Source organism: Eucalyptus grandis, chromosome 10 (assembly GCF_016545825.1).
Source record: "Eucalyptus grandis isolate ANBG69807.140 chromosome 10, ASM1654582v1, whole genome shotgun sequence".
NCBI classification, from domain to species: domain Eukaryota; kingdom Viridiplantae; phylum Streptophyta; class Magnoliopsida; order Myrtales; family Myrtaceae; genus Eucalyptus; species Eucalyptus grandis.
The window spans coordinates 1,131,462-1,149,444 of NC_052621.1; the positions used below are offsets into that span (position 1 = coordinate 1,131,462).

The window sequence follows — 17,983 nt, forward strand, 5'->3', positions numbered from 1 at the left end:
GAGAGGAGATGATGTATGTACTATTCAATAGTTAGACTTCATGGTAATAAATAAGCACACGCATGACCTGAACCTCTTGGCTGGCGAGAGGAAATTAGGTCCGGCGGATGGGCATAAAACCCAACAACGGCGGAAAAATAAGCTCAGTTTCATCACAACCTAGCCCTTGGGCATCGGTCGCGGCGGCGGAAAGGTTGGAACACGAGAGGCAAGAAAATATTGCATCATTTTTATATCATGCCAATCAAACCAATTTGGAACAAGCGAGTATTGCCAGACGACCCATTTTATTAATAGTTGAAATAGTTTTGGTACACATGATTTACAATTCATGTAATAACATCACGAAGAGACAGAGAGATGGGATCGGATCCCATTAAAATGGATAAATAGACGACCATCTTATTCCAAGAAAAGACTAGCTCTACGTTGCGGTGCATCAGCATCCAAATCGATACCATCGCCCACAGGTTATTGAGACGGCATATTAAACGAAACTAAACGGAAGCACGAAAAACCAAACGCGAATCGCCCGGCGACGGTAAGTGTCTTCATCAGGTCTCCCCCAAAACGGACGGAAAGCGAAGAAGAATCAACAAGGTGGCATGTCGGGTGGTGGCGACAGCAAGTGGGTGTTCGGGGGAACTCCATTCCTCACGATGAACGCCGTGTCCATGCCCCATGTCAGGTCCCGCTCTATGTGGCAGTGCATGAACCACACTCCTGCCCATTTTTGTCACAATCAGTTCCAGTAATTTTCTATCTAGGCAATAGATATCTGTATAAATTGCTTTGTTTGACATTAATTTAAGCATAGGTTAAAAGACACAAGCACGGAAAAGAATATAGGGCCGAGATAATACCAATAGATATTAACACATATAAAGCCTTAGTCAAACATTAGTTCAAACTCACCAGGATTGTCCACCCTGAATCTGATCGTAGTCCACCCGTTCTTCGGCACGGCAATGGTGTTCTGCAAAGGTGGATCCACCAGATTATAATTCAAAGGATCCTTCTTGAGGTCGAAGTTCCCAAATCCCCAACCAACGACATAAAAGCTATATCCATGCAGGTGGATCGGATGATCAGTCCCGGCCTCCAAGTTCGTCCCTTGGAAAACGAGGTCCACGGTCGAGTTGTACTTCAGTACCGTTGGGATTAACGGATCCCCGAAAACCGAATTCGACACTAAATCGAACCCCTAAAGCAATGCGGAAGACAAGCCCGGGAAAAACACGTATCACCGATCCTAAAGCACACCACGGATTCGAGCGTACCTTGTTAGCCACAGATTAGACACCGACGCCGATAAGAGGAAGAGAATCTGGCCCTGTTCGATCCGATGACGCCTTGAAGGGAAGGAAAATGTTGCCGGAGCTTACTGTTTTTCTTTTTCTTTCTTTGGAGAGAGAGAGAGCGTGAGAAGAAAAAGACATACGTTCGCTTTCTGTTTTCCAACAGGTGTCTTCTCTCTCTCTCTCTCTCTCTCTCTCTCTCTCTCTCTTTTATACGTCCCTCCATCCACGGGCCCTATTCCCGTGGGCTGGGCTTTTTGGGCCCAACTTAGGTGGACGGGCCTTAAGCCCATCGCTAATAAAACATTCATCTCCCACTCGCACATGGTGGGCCGAACATGGATTCTCTTTACCTCTCTTCAACATTCATACCGGTGAATAATCCGTGCGACCAGCATACTTTGAGAGCTCGTTGCTATACATCTGTTAGGAATATATAGCAGCTCATAATGGGTGTCTCACTCTGAGTAGATTTAGTATGCAGTACTCTAGATCGATTGATCACATTTATATCTCTCTTGATCTCTTTTAAACAATGATACATATATTGTATTCACAATTATAATTATCACAAAGACAGTCATAATTGGTCGACCAGTGAATACAAATCTACAATGTGATTCTCGAAAATCGATCTTCCTCTTTCCTTCAAACTCTCAATTTCAATTCAGCTTGCTTTTCTAGAAATGTCCCATTAGATCGAATCAACTCATGACCATTTGCAACATCCTAAGATAGCAAACACTAAATAGAAATCTTGAGAATAAGTAAAAGTCATGAGGGGACAAAAAATTTGAGGAACTCTTTTCCTCAAGAGTCTCACACGTCATAAAAGTTGAGATCAAACTTTTTGCCACTCTTATTGGTCGGCTCATGCATATGTAATATGAAATACGTATTATGGTATTAACTCCTTTCCCATTGAGCGTATGTCTACACCTTTCAATACCGTACAGATGATAGTTCAGACATACCCAATGTCTAACTTGAGTTGTATCTACTCATTTACAAAATTCATCCGAACTCACATCTGGCATCTTAGACAGATAAAGCAAAATATGTGGGGTATTTTACTTTCGGACATAGTAAGTATTATGTCATCATCTTAACACTCAGTTAAGGCGACATACGTATTTTTAAGCTTGAGCTCTTGATTATTACCTAGATAATAAGCTTAAAAACAGTCTCATCTCTATTTTATCACACATTAAATAGAGGCGATTACCCGTGTAAGTGGGCTAATCTTTTATCTGTCCAACATACTTCCTTAACTTAAAGTAATGCACTAAGCATTAAGATGCATAAAGATCAAACAAAAATTCATAAGCATTAATAATGAAACAACACTAGTTCATAAATGTGAACAACTCAGGGAAATTACAATCCAAGACATCGACTCTACGCAATCCTAGAGATTTTACATGACCACAAAACACATCTCTAGGTATTGGCTTTGTCATAGGATCTGCTACCATTCTATGCGTAGATATGTACTATAAGTTCACATCCTTTCGTGCAACCATATCCTTGACAAAGTTATACTTGGTATCTATATGTTTGGTCCTGCCATGATATTTTGGATCTTTGGTGTACGCTATAGCTGCTTGGCTATCACAGTTAACCAACAATGGATTCGCAACTTTCTCATTAACACCTAAATGATCCAAAAATCTCTTAAGCCAAACTCCTTCTTGTACCACTGCAGATAATGCCACAAACTCAGCTTCCATCGTGGACAAGGCTATACACGTTTGCTTCTTACTGCTCCATGATATGGCGCCATTGTTCGAAGAAAGCAAATCCCGAGGTAGATTTTCTTTCATCTAAATCTCCTCCCCAATCAGCATCTGAATAGCCTTCAAGTCGCAGATCCTCTCCTTGGTAATTCAACTTGAAATCAGCAGTTCCCTTCAGATACCTCAGTATTCTCTTAACGGCCTTCCAATGTGCTGGACCTGGATTGGATTGGTATCTACTCACCATTCCAACTACAAAACATATGTCGGGTCTTGTACACATCATAGCGTACATCAAGCTCCCAACAGCACTAGCATAAGGAACATGTTTAATTTGTTCCTTCTCTTGTGGAGTCCTTGGACACGTCTATGGCTCAATCCTTCACCTTTTGCAATAGGAGTGTCTATGGGTTTACAATCTTGCATACGAAATCGTTCAAGAACCTTATTTATATAGGTTTCTTGCGAAAGAGATAACGATCTCTTCGAACGATCTCTTGAAATCTTAACTCCAAGAATGTATGCAGCCTCACCCATATCCTTCATCTTAAAGTTGGAAGACAACCAACTCTTGACAAGTATTAACAAACTCCATATTGCTTCCGGCAATCAGTATATCATCAACATATAATGATATGATCACAAATTGATTTTTTGATCTTTTGATATATACACAATGATCATCATCAATCATCGTAAAATCATATGCCATTATGGCATTATGAAAGCGTATATACCATTGTCTTGATAACTGCTTAAGACCATATATCGACCTCAAAAGTCGACATACCTTTTCTTCTTGGCCTTTCACTATGAAACCAGCAGGTTGTTCCATATATATTTATTCATCTAATTCTCCATTGAGGAAAGCAGTCTTTACATCCATCTGATGTAACTCAAGATCCATACTAGCTACTATTGCCAGAATAATGCGAATTAAGGTAAATCTCACTACAGGAGAAAACGTATCTTCATAATCAATTCCTTCCTGTTGATTATACACCTTCGCCACAAGGCGAGCCTTATGCCTTTCTATCAAGCCATCAGCCTTTCGCTTTATTTTGAGAACCCACTTGTTCCCAATAGCTCTACGTCCTTTTGGAAGATCAACCAGTTCCCAGACTTGGTTTGATTTCATTGACTCATTTTCCTCTTCCATTGCATGAATCCATTTTTCCTTACTAGGGCAATTCAGAGCCTCATTAATATTTCTTGGCTCATCCTCATCTTGTGGAGCAATCATAAAAGTTTCCCCTTCAATGCCAAAACGTCGACGGGGAATACTTTAGCGACTTGTTCGCCGTATGGGAGATTGTACACTTTGTACATCATTCCTCATTATGCTCCCACTTGGATGAGATAATGATGATGTCGTCTCATAATGTGGTTGTAATTGAGAATGAGTTGAATTCAATTCATCACTTCTCATATTACTCCCACTTGGATGAACTCCACTAAGATCGTTATCTTGATCCAAGGTTTCAAATAGGGAGTAATCTTCCTCTATTTTGTCCTTCTTAGGAAATTCATCCTCTAAGAATGTGACATCCCGTGATTCAAATTCAGTTATACTCCCACTTTCCTGCTCACCTATGAACACATACCCTTTTGAGTGTTCCGAGTATCTTATGAAAATACTCTTCTTTCCTCTAGGACCCAATTTCCCAAATTTGTGAGATGACTCATGTGTATAGGCAGCACAACCCCATGGCTTAAGAAAACTTAAGTTCGGTTTTCTACCTGTCCATAACTCATATGGAGTTGAAGTAACTGATTTGGAAGGCACACGGTTAAGTATATAGGCAGCAGTTAACAACGCATCACTCCAAAAGGTAATAGGTAAGTTAGCATGCGCCATCATGGACCTAACCATTTCCAGTAGGGTTCTGTTTCTTCTCTCCGCAACACCATTTTGTTGAGGAGTATATGGAATAGACAACTGTTTTTCTATTCCTTTTTCATCACATAATTTTTTGAACTCATCAGATAAATATTCTCGACCTCGATCGGATCTTAATGCTTTTATTTTCTTGTCTAATTGATTCTCTACCAAGTTCATAAACCTTTTGAAACAACTTATTGCTTCAGATTTATGAGAAATCAAATAGACATATCCGAATCGAGTATAATCGTCTATAAAAGTGATGAAATAAACAGCCCCATGCCTTCCTTTCACATTCATTGGACCATAGACATCAGAATAGATTAAATGCAGAGGAAATTCAGCTTTTTTACCTTTTCCAAATGGTTTCCTTGTCGTTTTCCCCTCTAGGCAATGCTTACATATGGGCAAATCGACTTTTTCAATGTTGCCCAACAAGCCCTTTTTGGCTAGTCTATTCATACGCTGTTGGCCAATGTGACCAAGTCTAGTATGCCACACATTCACATCATTATCATATGTATTAGGAGACGTGAGAAGGGAATTACAAACATTTGCATTAACATATTCAATATCTAATACAATGAAACCATCCAGAAAATAACCACAACCATAGTAATTTGTATTCAAAAACAAATCAACACCTCTATTATAGAAGTTCATATTAAAACCTAATTTAACCAACACTAAAACAGACACTAAATTCCGACGAATCTCCGGAGCGTACAACACATCATGTAGGAACAAAGTGCGTCCACCACGCATATTCAGTTGGCATGTGCCAATTCCTTTCACTTCAGCTCTGGAGTTGTTTCCCACATAGATCCACTTAGTTCCAGTTGGTACTCATCGGAATTCCACGAAGGATCCTCTATCCTTCGCTACATGGTCTGTCGCTCCTGAATCTACAGTCCACAAAGGATTAGACTCAATCAAGAATACAGAACTCGACATAAAAGCAAAGTTCTGAAAAATACAAGGGGTGCATACCTTCTTTGGCTCACGATAGTCGCGAGCATAGTGACCCTTCTTGTCACAGTTGTAGCATTTCACCCTTGCAAGCTTTTTCATACGAGGACGCTTTCCTCTTTCATGTTGGTTAAACTTGGGTTTCTTCCCTGAAGGACCTGCTTCCTTGCCTTTCCCTTTATCAAACCAGTTAGGGCGTTTGCGCTTGGAGCTCGAAGCTCCATGTGAGCTAGAACTAGCATGATAGAGTTCAGCATCCGGCTTAGCCGCCAAGAGGCGGTCCTCTTCCAGCTCAAGATGGCGCACTGCATCCTCAAAAGTTTTGATATTTTCATTATGGGTCAGGTGCACCTTCATATGCTCCCAACTCTGAGGCAAGGAACAAATCACTGCTTGCACTTGCTGCTCATCTATGAGGACATGGCCAGCATCTTTCCGCTCATTTATCATGTTTAACATCTTTCTAAGATGTTGCTTCATGGTCTGACCATGAGGCTTCTTATATGAGTCAAACCTAATAGTGAGTTGTCTCAGTCTGGTCACCGAAGTATGACCAAATCTAGCTGCCAATGCCTCCCACATTTCCTTGGCATTGTCAAAACACCTAAACTCTCGCATGACGTCATTTTCCATGCTGCTCAGCAACGTGATGCGAGCAAGAGAGTTCTTTCTTTTCCATGTAGCAAATGCTTCCTTATCTCTCTTGTGCTGTGCAGTGGTTCCTTCTTCAGGTTCTACCATGGTCAGGTTAAGAGCTTCCAGTGCCTCTTGCTCTTCCAGCACATATTGGATTTTCATGTGCCATATCTCATAGTTGTCACCATAGAGCTTTTCACCTTTGTTCAGCTCGGCAACTATGTTTTTTATGGCTGAAGCCATTGATCTGAACACATCAGACAAATATGCACGAATTATTAATGCCTATCATTTATGCATCCCTATTTACATAGACCCATCATATTAATGAATAATTTCAAGTAAGGCTTCAGAATCAAAAGGTCACTACGTTTCCAATCATCCTCCAAAAATCCTAACTTAAAACTATCATTAATATGATTGTCTCATGCAAAATCAATTCTATGAAGTTACAAAAACTTCTAAAACTACCCACAACTAATTACCCACAGCAACCAGCAATAACAGAAAACAACAGATAATTGACATCCAATAAAACAATAATTCTTTCAACTAATACAATCAATATATAGGTTGCTACAACAACAACAATTAGGTAGTAAACAATACATAAGATGTCCATAAAGCACACTTAACTAAGATCAGCCAATACAACTAACACCAAGTCAGCACACGAACTGGGAAAGATTCTATTTTGTTCAATTTCTTGATCTTTTCCCTTGTAACAATGCAGTAATATTCATTTACAAAATCCATCACAATTTTCTTATATGAAGTAGCTCCGTTGACATCCCATATGCGATTCAACACATCTTGCCATTCAGGTGGAAGAGTGTTTATGAAAAATCGCACCATTTCTGACTGTGGCATAGGACGACCATTCCATATGACCTTTTGAATTTTCCCGTTGACTTCAAGGACGTGATCAATTAAGTCATCACTCTCCCATCGATGATCAGTCAGCTCAGCTATCAACTTAGACAGCCTTTCCTTTTGTTCATCGGTAATTGCGCGAATAGGTGTGCGCAACCTCAGAGGAGGCATTGTTCCTGCAACAAATGCAGAACAAATAATGGATCACATATAATCCACATAGACTTAATTGAAAAAGAAACACGTTCTTTTCCCCTTTTTTTTTCTTTTTTTTTTCCGGTCAACAGTCAACGGTGGTCAACGATCAACGGTCGTCGGTCGGGTCGCCGGACCGGTCAGGCCGGTCGGACGAACCGACCGCACGTGCTGCGCGCGAGCGCAGGCTGACGTCACGCAGACTTCAGCCGGCACATGCCACGCGCGTGCCAAGCGTCCGCGGGTCGGGTCGCTGGTCGGGTCGCCGGCCGATGACCGCCCGGCCAACCGTCGGTGTTGACGTCATCGATGACATCATCCCAGCAGTTACCGACCGTTGGGTGACGTCATGCGACGTCGGCACGCGCGTCGGTTCATCGACCGGCGCGTGTCGATTCGCCGGCCGACGGCGAGCACGTGCCGGTTCACTGACCGGCGCGTGTGTCGCACGCGCTGGGCGAGCCAGCGCTTCCGGGCGCGTCGCGCCCACGCGCAGCGGCTTCTAGCCACGCATGTGGGCGCGTGCGGCGTCTCTCGGCGGTGTTCGATATATCACCAGACTCGTCTCGACGACCCCTTTCTCCCTATGCCATCAGAATTTGATTTTGACTTACGAAAACTCGGAAAAATGGGCGAACAGCTCTCGGGTGTCGGGATTTCTCACCCCGATCCGTACGGCCAAATTACTTTCGCGAAAAATCAATCAAAAAACATCAAATAGGTTGGGAAAACATGAACTAGGGCTCTGATACCAATGTTGGGATTAACGGATCCCCGAAAACCGGATTCGACACTAAATCGAACCCCTAAAGCAATGCGGAAGATAAGCCCGGGAAAAACACGTATCACCGATCCTAAAGCACACCACGGATTCGAGCGTACCTTGTTAGCCACAGATTAGACACCGACGCCGATAAGAGGAAGAGAATCTGGCCCTATTCGATCCGATGACGCCTTGAAGGGAAGGAAAATGTTGCCGGAGCTTACTGTTTTTCCTTTTCTTTCTTTGAGAGAGAGAGCGTGAGAAGAAAAAGACATACGTTCGCTTTCTGTTTTCCAACAGGTGTCTTCTCTCTCTCTCTCTCTCTCTCTTTTATACGTCCCTCCATCCACGGGTCCTATTCCCGTGGGCCGGGCTTTTTGGGCCCAACTTGGGCGGACGGGCCTTAAGCCCATCTCTAATAAAACCTTCAAGTACCTTCGCCTCCGTCCCACGCTTTGGCGTCTCCAGGTCCAGCGGCAAGTCATCGGCCGTGAAATCGAAGATGTATGGTGGGAAGCTGGGGAGCCAGGTTCCGAACACGCCTTTGATGCCGTAATAATAAGCTTGGAGGATGTCGATCGAGGGGTTCGTGAAACTTATGTTGTTCACGCTTGCAGCGAGACGGGTCCCATTGGAGCCCGCGCAGGAATTGTTTGGACACGGGAATGAGTTAACGGAGATCGTGAAGATGAAACCGTTGGTTATATTCTTGGGGACGTCGATGGGGTGCTCGTCGCTGACTAAGCTTCGGAGGCTGCCGGTGAAATTGACCGACGCGGAAGTGTCGTTGTAATAAGGAAGTTGCGGCAAAGGAGTTGGCGAGGTTGGAGCATACTTTCCAGAGTATTCCACCACGGCCGTGGTGGTTGTGTTGTCATAAACCACACCGAGAGCGCTAGAGTAAACCCTAGCAGCCATATAATAGTGGTCACGGTTTTGGTTGGCTTTGAGGTGGAGGTCGATGGTTTGACCGGGAGATTTTGTGATGATATCTCTCGTTAAGGGCTTAGTGTAGCTCGCGTCCGTCGCGACGACCGTGACGCTGTGGTTGGCAATGGAGAAGAAGAGGAGGTCTTGCATGGCCGCGTTGATTATTCGCAGCAAATATGTCTTGCCTTGCTCAACCCTTAATTTGAAAGTATCTGAAACAAAATTACACCGTAAATAATTACAAACATACGGAAGAAAAACTGTAGAGAAGATACCATACTTAATGTCTAAGCCAAAAATAATTTAAGCACAAAGTCCCACCGTTTGAATAGTCCATTTGGGGAACAATCCATCTGAGCATGGTCAACCAACATTTCTTATTTTGATGGTTGGTTGAATTTATAGCATAATTATCAAAATTTATTGTTCAACAGCCTTGGGTGGGAGATGGGTCTACATCAGGAATGATACAGGCATTTTTCATATCAAAGAACAGAAAATGATAATAAGAGGATGGCAACAGCTCTTGCTAACCCTAAAAACTGACAATTAGGAAATTACACGGTGCATATAATTTCATTTTAGGACGACCCTAAGGTTCGTCCAGCTTTTAAAATGTCATAGGGCTTTCGAAAGCAAGTAGATGCGGGGTCACATCCTTACATGTTGGTATACGCATGCATTAAAGACTATGGGAATCTCTTGCAAAGCAAGCAAGCATCTTGACAGTTATATGTGAATATAAAAACTATACGTGTAGGAGATGTAGTTTAATTTTACCATTAATTTCTATCGCACTAGGCAACCTTATTACCTTTACTTGATGATTTCTCAAAAACCATGTAAGAAGTGGAAGAACAATGAAATAAAATTAGGCCAAGAAGAAGAAGAGTTTAGACATGGCGTCTCTAACCTTGCTTTGAGCATGGGTAAAGATCTCCGGGTTAACCATTGATAGTATAGGCATCGGAAACATTTGGATCTCCCCCGGTTCTAAGCATTTCATGATAGACCTCCATTATCGGTTTCTTCCACCATTCTCCTGCACATATATCGTTATGTTTGAAATTTTGAATGATCAAATATCAATTATGTTTGATTGAACTATACTTTGAAAATGTAATAGCCAACAAGCACATATTAATTACTCAACCAAATTTGTGAATTACCTAATATAATAGGTACTTCAGTATCGGGTTTCGGAAAAGGATAGCTTGAATTTTTTTTGGGATAAATAACGATGGCTCCATGCACAGTGGCTCTTGACCAGTCACTATGAGCATGCCACCATAAGGTCCCTTCTTCCATGGAGAATATCACCTTCTGACTAAATTTAGCTCCTGGTTGTATTGGGCATTGGGTTATATACTCCGGTCCATCAGACCATGGATATCTTGGTTGTTTCACACCATGCCTACAATAAGATCGCCACATTCAATTAGGACAAATTTTCAAGCAACCATGGAACGACGTTGAGAAATTGTTCTCGAGAACCATATCTATATTAACAAAATAATGAAAAGTTGTTGAAGAAAGCTAGTAATGAACATAGAAATCTACTAAAATAGGACATGCTCTCCATATGTTTTGAAATGGGGTGGGCTATGCCTGATGACTTTTGAGTGCCTATATACTCTAAATTTGTGGATCGTCCATGACAACAAGACACATAAACTACTTTCACATATAAAAGGACACTTCTATCTAACAACCACAACTAATATACTCAGATGCTAATGATAGAATAATCTTCAAAACGACACTACATAATGTGAAAGCTGAGAAACACCATTCATACCAGTGAATGGTAATGTTGTATTTAGCCTTGTTATAGACATCAACAATGATGGTATCACCTTTGTGCACATATAGAGTTGGCCCAGGAAATTGCCCATTCACCGTCAAGATGTTCTTTGTGCTACATAATCTTTTGTGTGGCGTTTCCTCGACCTGTAATATCTCACACACTTGAGCAATGCAGTCCAACCAATGTTTGCATGCATATGACAATGTGGAAATGTCGGCATAACACTCATTTGAACTTACCACGAAAGTGTAACGAGCCAAAGCTTTACATTGGAGAATGCCGATGAGGAAGAGTAGAAACCCTAAGCATTGAGTATTTGAAGCCCTCATGTGGATTAACTTGGAAATGAGACGGCGGGTGCGGCTGGATTATTTGGAGATTAAGCCGCGAGTGGGAGGTATTTATAAGGCTTGAGGAAGGGTGGAGTGACCCGGGAAGGTAGAAGTTGGTGGCGCGGATGAAATTGTCAACATTGAACCGGTCGTTATAGCTTTGGACATCCAGGAAAGTTCTGCAATTTACTAACCATTAGGTTCTCGAGTCGTGGAAAACCATCAGCAATATGGTTTCGATGTCTATTGCTTTTCCTTTTCTGGATTCCCAATGAGAAGGGGGCTGCTTCCACAATTGTTACGTGTTGATTAACCCTGGCTGTAATACGGTTGACGATTTTCTGAGACAACTAATTATTTCCTAACTAACGTTTCTCGACAACAATACCCTATCATCACTTCAAACGTTACTCTTTCCTCGTATATTGTCGGGCTAGACTTATATTGCCTCTGGTATATAAGTCAATCAACTTGCCCTTTGATTGATGTCAATGGCCCTATATATCATTTATTACTATCCTAGCTACGTTCTTGATCAAGCAGTGCGATGAACAGAAGCATTCGATCAGTTTGGCGACGTGCGGTGGTAATCTTGTGAATCAGCTACACTGTTCATCTACGGTGTAGATAGTCAATGTCTTCGTTTTCTGGTCTCTAGTTAAGTAATTTATTTATTTTTTAAAACACGTGCCTTTGCAAGTCAAATGAGGTGAACAAAATCATAGAATTAGGAACATCTGCGTCTCATCATTAATATGTTTTTCCTGAGATCTCATGGTGCAGGTGCATTTTTCCAAGCCCTTTTGATCAGCATACTTTCATGAACTCAACTGCTTTCTTAAGTTTTAGCGTGTCCATCGACTTGGAAAAGTCGAATTCGTTCACGTTTCCGGTTAAACTGAAGGGTTGGCTAGACTATCCTTATCAACAGAGATTCCTATGGTCAGGATAATAGTTACATTTGTTTCGCCTAATTTCCTTAATTACGGTCAACTTCAACGTAGATACGATGTAGATACAGAGCCACCATAGGAGGGAAAAAACGGTGAGGCGTGCAGCAATCGCTCTACGGAAAATTGATATGTCATTTTTCTACACCTAACACGCGTCCATGACTTGCCCTTGTATGAGCCAGGTTCATTGAAAACAACGACTGTAATCAAAATCCGCCAAACACAGCCAAGCCTTCGAGGAACACTCGCTAACAGTATTTGAGAGCGTAGTAAAATTCAAATCAATAGTCAGAAGGAACACGTTCCATAACCTTTTTCTACACAGTGATTACGGCATCTGTTGAAACAATCTCGTGTCGCTTAACTATGGGCTCAGAAGGAACACGTTCCATAACCTTTTTGTACACAGTAATTATGGCATTTGTTGAAACAATCTCAGGTCGCTTAACTATGGGCTTACATGCTCATTTATTTTCACGCAATAGTTTTAGGCCACAGTCCAGCCTCCATATAAAGAGTAGTGTTAGAATATTTGACTATTGAATCAATCCTTCATTTGACAATTTAAGCAGCTTAAGGATTCTAATTTGGCTTGCAAATAAGAGGGAATGTTGAAAAAACTCACATCACTTGACTATGGCTTTATAGAGATGTGGTCTCCCTCCACCTATTAACTTAAACTTTTGAATTTGAATTTCTTATCGGCATCATCCATGAAATAATCTACATCTACACCTATTAAATTCCAATTATTAGAAGACTTTAGAAAGATTTAAACTCAGAATTTCATACTCTAATATAATGTGAAATTTTGTGAGATTAATTTCATTTGTTCTAAGAGTTTCAATTGTTAGATGAAGACGTAGTTTAATATGCAAATATTGTAACAAATATGATGAAATTAATCAAACTCTCCAAGAAACTCAAATGTGTTGTCAGCCATTGATGGCCTCGTTCTCAAATTAAATCAGCTCAGATGCTTGCCTCCCAAAACGATGGATATATAATTAGCACAATTCACTTCCTTTGGATTATATCATAACACATCTTCGAAACATTAATAGGTGACTTATGTAAGTATTACAATCTCAAAACAATAAACGAGTCATCCAATCAATATCAGTTATTAGGAAAATAAAAACAGGTAGCCTCGCTCGTAGTTCAATTCATTTACCTATTTCTGCTCGAGCCATGTTCTTTTTCGAGTTTTCTGCTTCGTTCACAGTGACCTTGGATCTCCACAGCGACTAGCCCTTGTTTTCGCCTGTGTTAATACTCTTTAGCGGCAGCTTTTGCTTTACAACGATGTGTTTATGGTAACAAACCCGCGAGGAAACCCAATAGCTTACTCATTCCAATTGCTGAAAAGAGCTTCTTCTTTTTTTTTTTTTTAATTTGCTGGACATGATCATTAAATCAACGGGTTGCCTAATGTGCCCCGGCACGCCAAGACTCGGTGTCTATCGTATCATACTGGTAAACAAGTCAAAACACGTGAAATAAGGCATCTATATCTCTAGATCTTGATTTTGCGTGAGGTTTTCATGTGAACTGTCATGAAAAATACACGCTAGTAGTTAGCCCATCTGCTTCTTCTTCAGTATCATGCATTCACTTTCATAGGCCTCTGCTCAGCGATTTCTCGGCTACAAGACGAGGGAGCAGCGTTGCATCCCAACCTCACAGGAGATTCATGTTTGTCGTAGCCCTTGCAGATCAAGTACATGAGATTTCGATTCATGAAACAACAACTTAAAGTGCACGCAAGACGAGAGAAATATTCTCCTTAGAAAACACAGGACCACCAAATCAACAAATCGACATTGCGGCTTGAAGATTGTCGCAATGTTGTTCAACGAATAAATGTCAGTTCTTGCGGAGGATCAGTCCCACTCTCTTAAAGCGAAGACGATGAGCAGAGTTTGCCTTGTTCTCTTTCTCACAGGCATCAATCTATCCGACTTCTCCAGTGTAAATCCATTAGTGATTCATTGAGCAGAATTCCACGCGCAAACTAAACGAAAATGAGTCATTCCTTGGAGTAGAATGGAAATCTGGAATCTCTATCAGATTAGCTTTTGAGTAAAGGATGAGTTTTTTCGACCAAAAAATAATAATGACAACGGATGAGTTTTACAAGTTGGTCTGATAAATCTTAATATAATATTTGATTCCCTTATTTTAGTCGGACTCTTCTTTTAAATTAATATAAAAAATTAGTTTAAGCTTCATAATTGTTAGCTTTTGTCATGATTGATTATTGAACTAGTAATGATTTTCTTTCCCTCTAATGATTTTTCTTTCTACTCTCTTCTATCTATTTTGTTAAACAACTCTTGTAAGGGTGTCAGATGAAAAAAAAAAAATCCTACAACAGGAATGTAGCGTAATTGGAGTAGTTAATATATCTTAATAGGCCAATAATTTATTGTTTAATTTTTTGATAAGGGTGAGTCCAACATGAGTTTAGACTTAGGTTCAATTTAACGGGTAAATGTATTGGGCTTCTATTGCATTACCCAATAAGTGGTATTAGAGTTGATAGTTGATTGATGGCCTCCTCCTTATGGGTATCATTGTTTGGTGAATATCTCCATGAAAGAAAATGTTGGATGTGACTCCTTAATCAAGGCAATGAATGGTGCCCCCCCTTGCTTCTCGCTTACCCAGGCTAGGCCAGGCAATTGAGGTGGAGTTTGAGGAGGTAGATATCGTCCCCATCGGCAGCTACCAAAGTCAGTGGGCCAAGTTGGAGATTCTCGAGCTGGAATAATATCGGTGCAAAAAGATATCTACACTAAGGGGAAAAATGCCTACAAAAACGACTTACACGTGAGAAGGAGATTTGTTAAGGTGTGAAAAGATATCTATACCAAGGGGTTAAATGCCTTACGCAAATGACTTATATATGAGAGGGAGATTTGCTAAGGTGCACATTTGAGAATGTTATGTGAAAGTCTCGCTTCGATGATGTAATATAATGTGAAGTAGTTGGGACAAATACACCGCAAGTTTCTTTAAAAAGAAATGATCACAGCCAACTGCAATATATGTTTTACTTGTTCCTTCGAGAATGACATCTGCATCGCAAGAAGAAAAGCAATGTCCGGGATTGTTGGCATGTGGGCTGCGTAGGATTTATGGAAATGATAATAAGGACGCCGTCGAATGGGTCTATGCGCAGCGATAACGGAGTCTTTCATCCGTGCCATCAATGTCTTTGTTCTGACCAAATATGGAGTTTATTTAGAGCACGATTCAAAATTCTCCTTGAACGAGGCATTGGAAGGGAGTTTCCATACGGAAGCGGGGGCTCCTTTCTAAATTGATTCAAGAAAAACGACTAAGAGGCTTAGTAATTCTTGAAAAGGAAACTAAAAGAAAGGAAATTATTATCTCGAATTGGGACAATTTAAAAAGAAAATTGCCCGATCAACACTAAACTTATTGTATCGATGTCAATTGAGTCTTAATGTGAAAAGTATCAGAAAAGTCCTCAATCTATTGCATTTGTACCATTTAATCCTAAACCTTTTGACCTAGAGCTAATTCAGTCATTCCAACTAATTTTGACCGGACATTATTGACATGGATACCGGTTCATTTATATGGCATAGCCAATGCTAATGCAAATCACTTTTAATAATATTTTAATAATTTTTCATATTTTATTTATTTATTTTTCTTTTCATTTCCTTCTTTTATTTTCTCTTTTGTTTTCTTTTTCTTCCCCTCTCTCCAGCTAGTTGCTGGACTTTGATGACCGATCAAAGGCAATGACCAATGAGGCTCAAGCCTTGCTAGCCCAGCACAAGGCAGCCTCTTGCGAAGGCTCGAGTCTTGCTAGGGGTTGGGTGAGGTGCAAACTTGCCAGCCCTCACCTATGTCTGGTTGCTAAGGTTCAACAATTTGCTAGAGGAAGGTGAAGGAAAAAAAAAAGGAAAGAAAAAAATCAAAAAAATCAAAAAAATCAAAAAAATCAAAAAATTATTAATATATTATTAAAAGTTATTCACGGTAGCACCACTCACCGTACCACATACATCGGTCGGCATCCATGTCAACAATATTAGACCAAAATTAGCTAGAATGATTGAATTAGCTTTAGGTCAGAAGGTTTAGGACTAAAGTGGCACCATTAAAAGGTTTATGACTAGATTGATATAAATGCAAAAGGCTTAGGACTTTTTTTTACTTCTCCCCAATTTTAAACTTTTAAGTTTTGCGAATTTAGCTCGAAACCCTTATGCAAGAGTCCAATATAATCATTTGGATTAATTTTCATCGGAAATCATTGATAACTTGGTAAAGAAGATTATCCTTTCAAATGACGAGACAAATTGGAAGGTCTCTTGACACCTATGAGCGACAACGTTGTGTTTGGCACGACTTGATAAAAGAAAAATCAGTTCATGATCCATGGATATCGTCTATTTTTGGAAGTCCGACAAAAAACAAGGTTTGGGTGTTGAGTAGAAGAATGAAATGCTTTGTCCAATAAGGAAATCAATGGATCATCATGCGGAAAATGTCGTTCTATGTAATGGCAAACTTAGACGGTAAGGAAAACTCATTATTAAGAAATATCATCCTAGTCAACGGCAAACTGTTTGCTACAATCCACGGGCTCGTAGAAATACGGAGGGTAGTTTGCAAAACTTGTTGCAATTTAGTGACGGACGGCCAAAATAATCAATCACCAATCTAACGACGCTGGCGGCCACCGCGAGCATGGGACCGTACTAGTTTGCTGGTTCCATACTGAGTGCTAAGATAATAAATCAGGGGAAGATGAAATTTGAACTCTTCAAAATGTTTTTTTCACACTAGCCGTAAAAAAGAAGCACATTGATCTAATAAAATAGAAAGTGGTAAACAATCTTGAAGGATAGAAATAAAGAGCACCTACGTAGGGTGTTTTAAAATGGACCTAATCGAGGAGGATTCCATTGGTCCGTTTTCGAAAAAAAGGGATTGTTCATCCGTGCTGGTAAATTTTTCACGGAATTGGTAAAAATTCAAAAAAAAAAAAAAAAAATTGGTCGAGAAAAACTTCTAACCACTTTACTTTCTTATAATTTGTTGGTATAAATAATATATACTTTTATAATCACTAATTCTTTTTGCCAATTTGCTTTAATTTCCAACTTTTCTTATTGTTTACCAACTTTTATTTGCCTTCTAATTATACTTCTTGCACACTCAATCAGATCTAGTTCATCCTCTTAGCAAGTGCGCTTTGCTGTGGTCTGTTGGGAGCTGTTTTTGTTATTCTTGTTCCATTCTATGCAAAAATCCTTGGACTTTATGCTGTTGTGCGTACCTCCATTGGCGGAATTAGACATTTAATTTTTAGATTAGTCTCATTCTTCACTTCGAATTTTCATTGATTAAAAATAGCAAACTCATCAAATTTATTTTTCAGAAAATAAACTCATCCCTACCTTGTGAAGTCGTCAATGAGGGTGATATAGTAGTGTGAATTTCTAGGTAATGGACATCGGCTAGCCCCAAGACATCCATATGCATCCATACTAACTTTTTTTTTTGGTTTTTCTTCTATTCTTCAAAAAATTGACACGTTTCTATTTGCTAGGATCACAATCCTC

The 17,983-nt window shown here is 40.3% G+C and overlaps 1 pseudogene; it reads right to left on the reverse strand.

Annotated features, from left to right (window-relative positions):
- Positions 1 to 334: 334 nt before the first annotated feature.
- LOC120289103 lies at positions 335 to 11,418 on the reverse strand (annotated as a pseudogene).
- Positions 11,419 to 17,983: the final 6,565 nt, after the last annotated feature.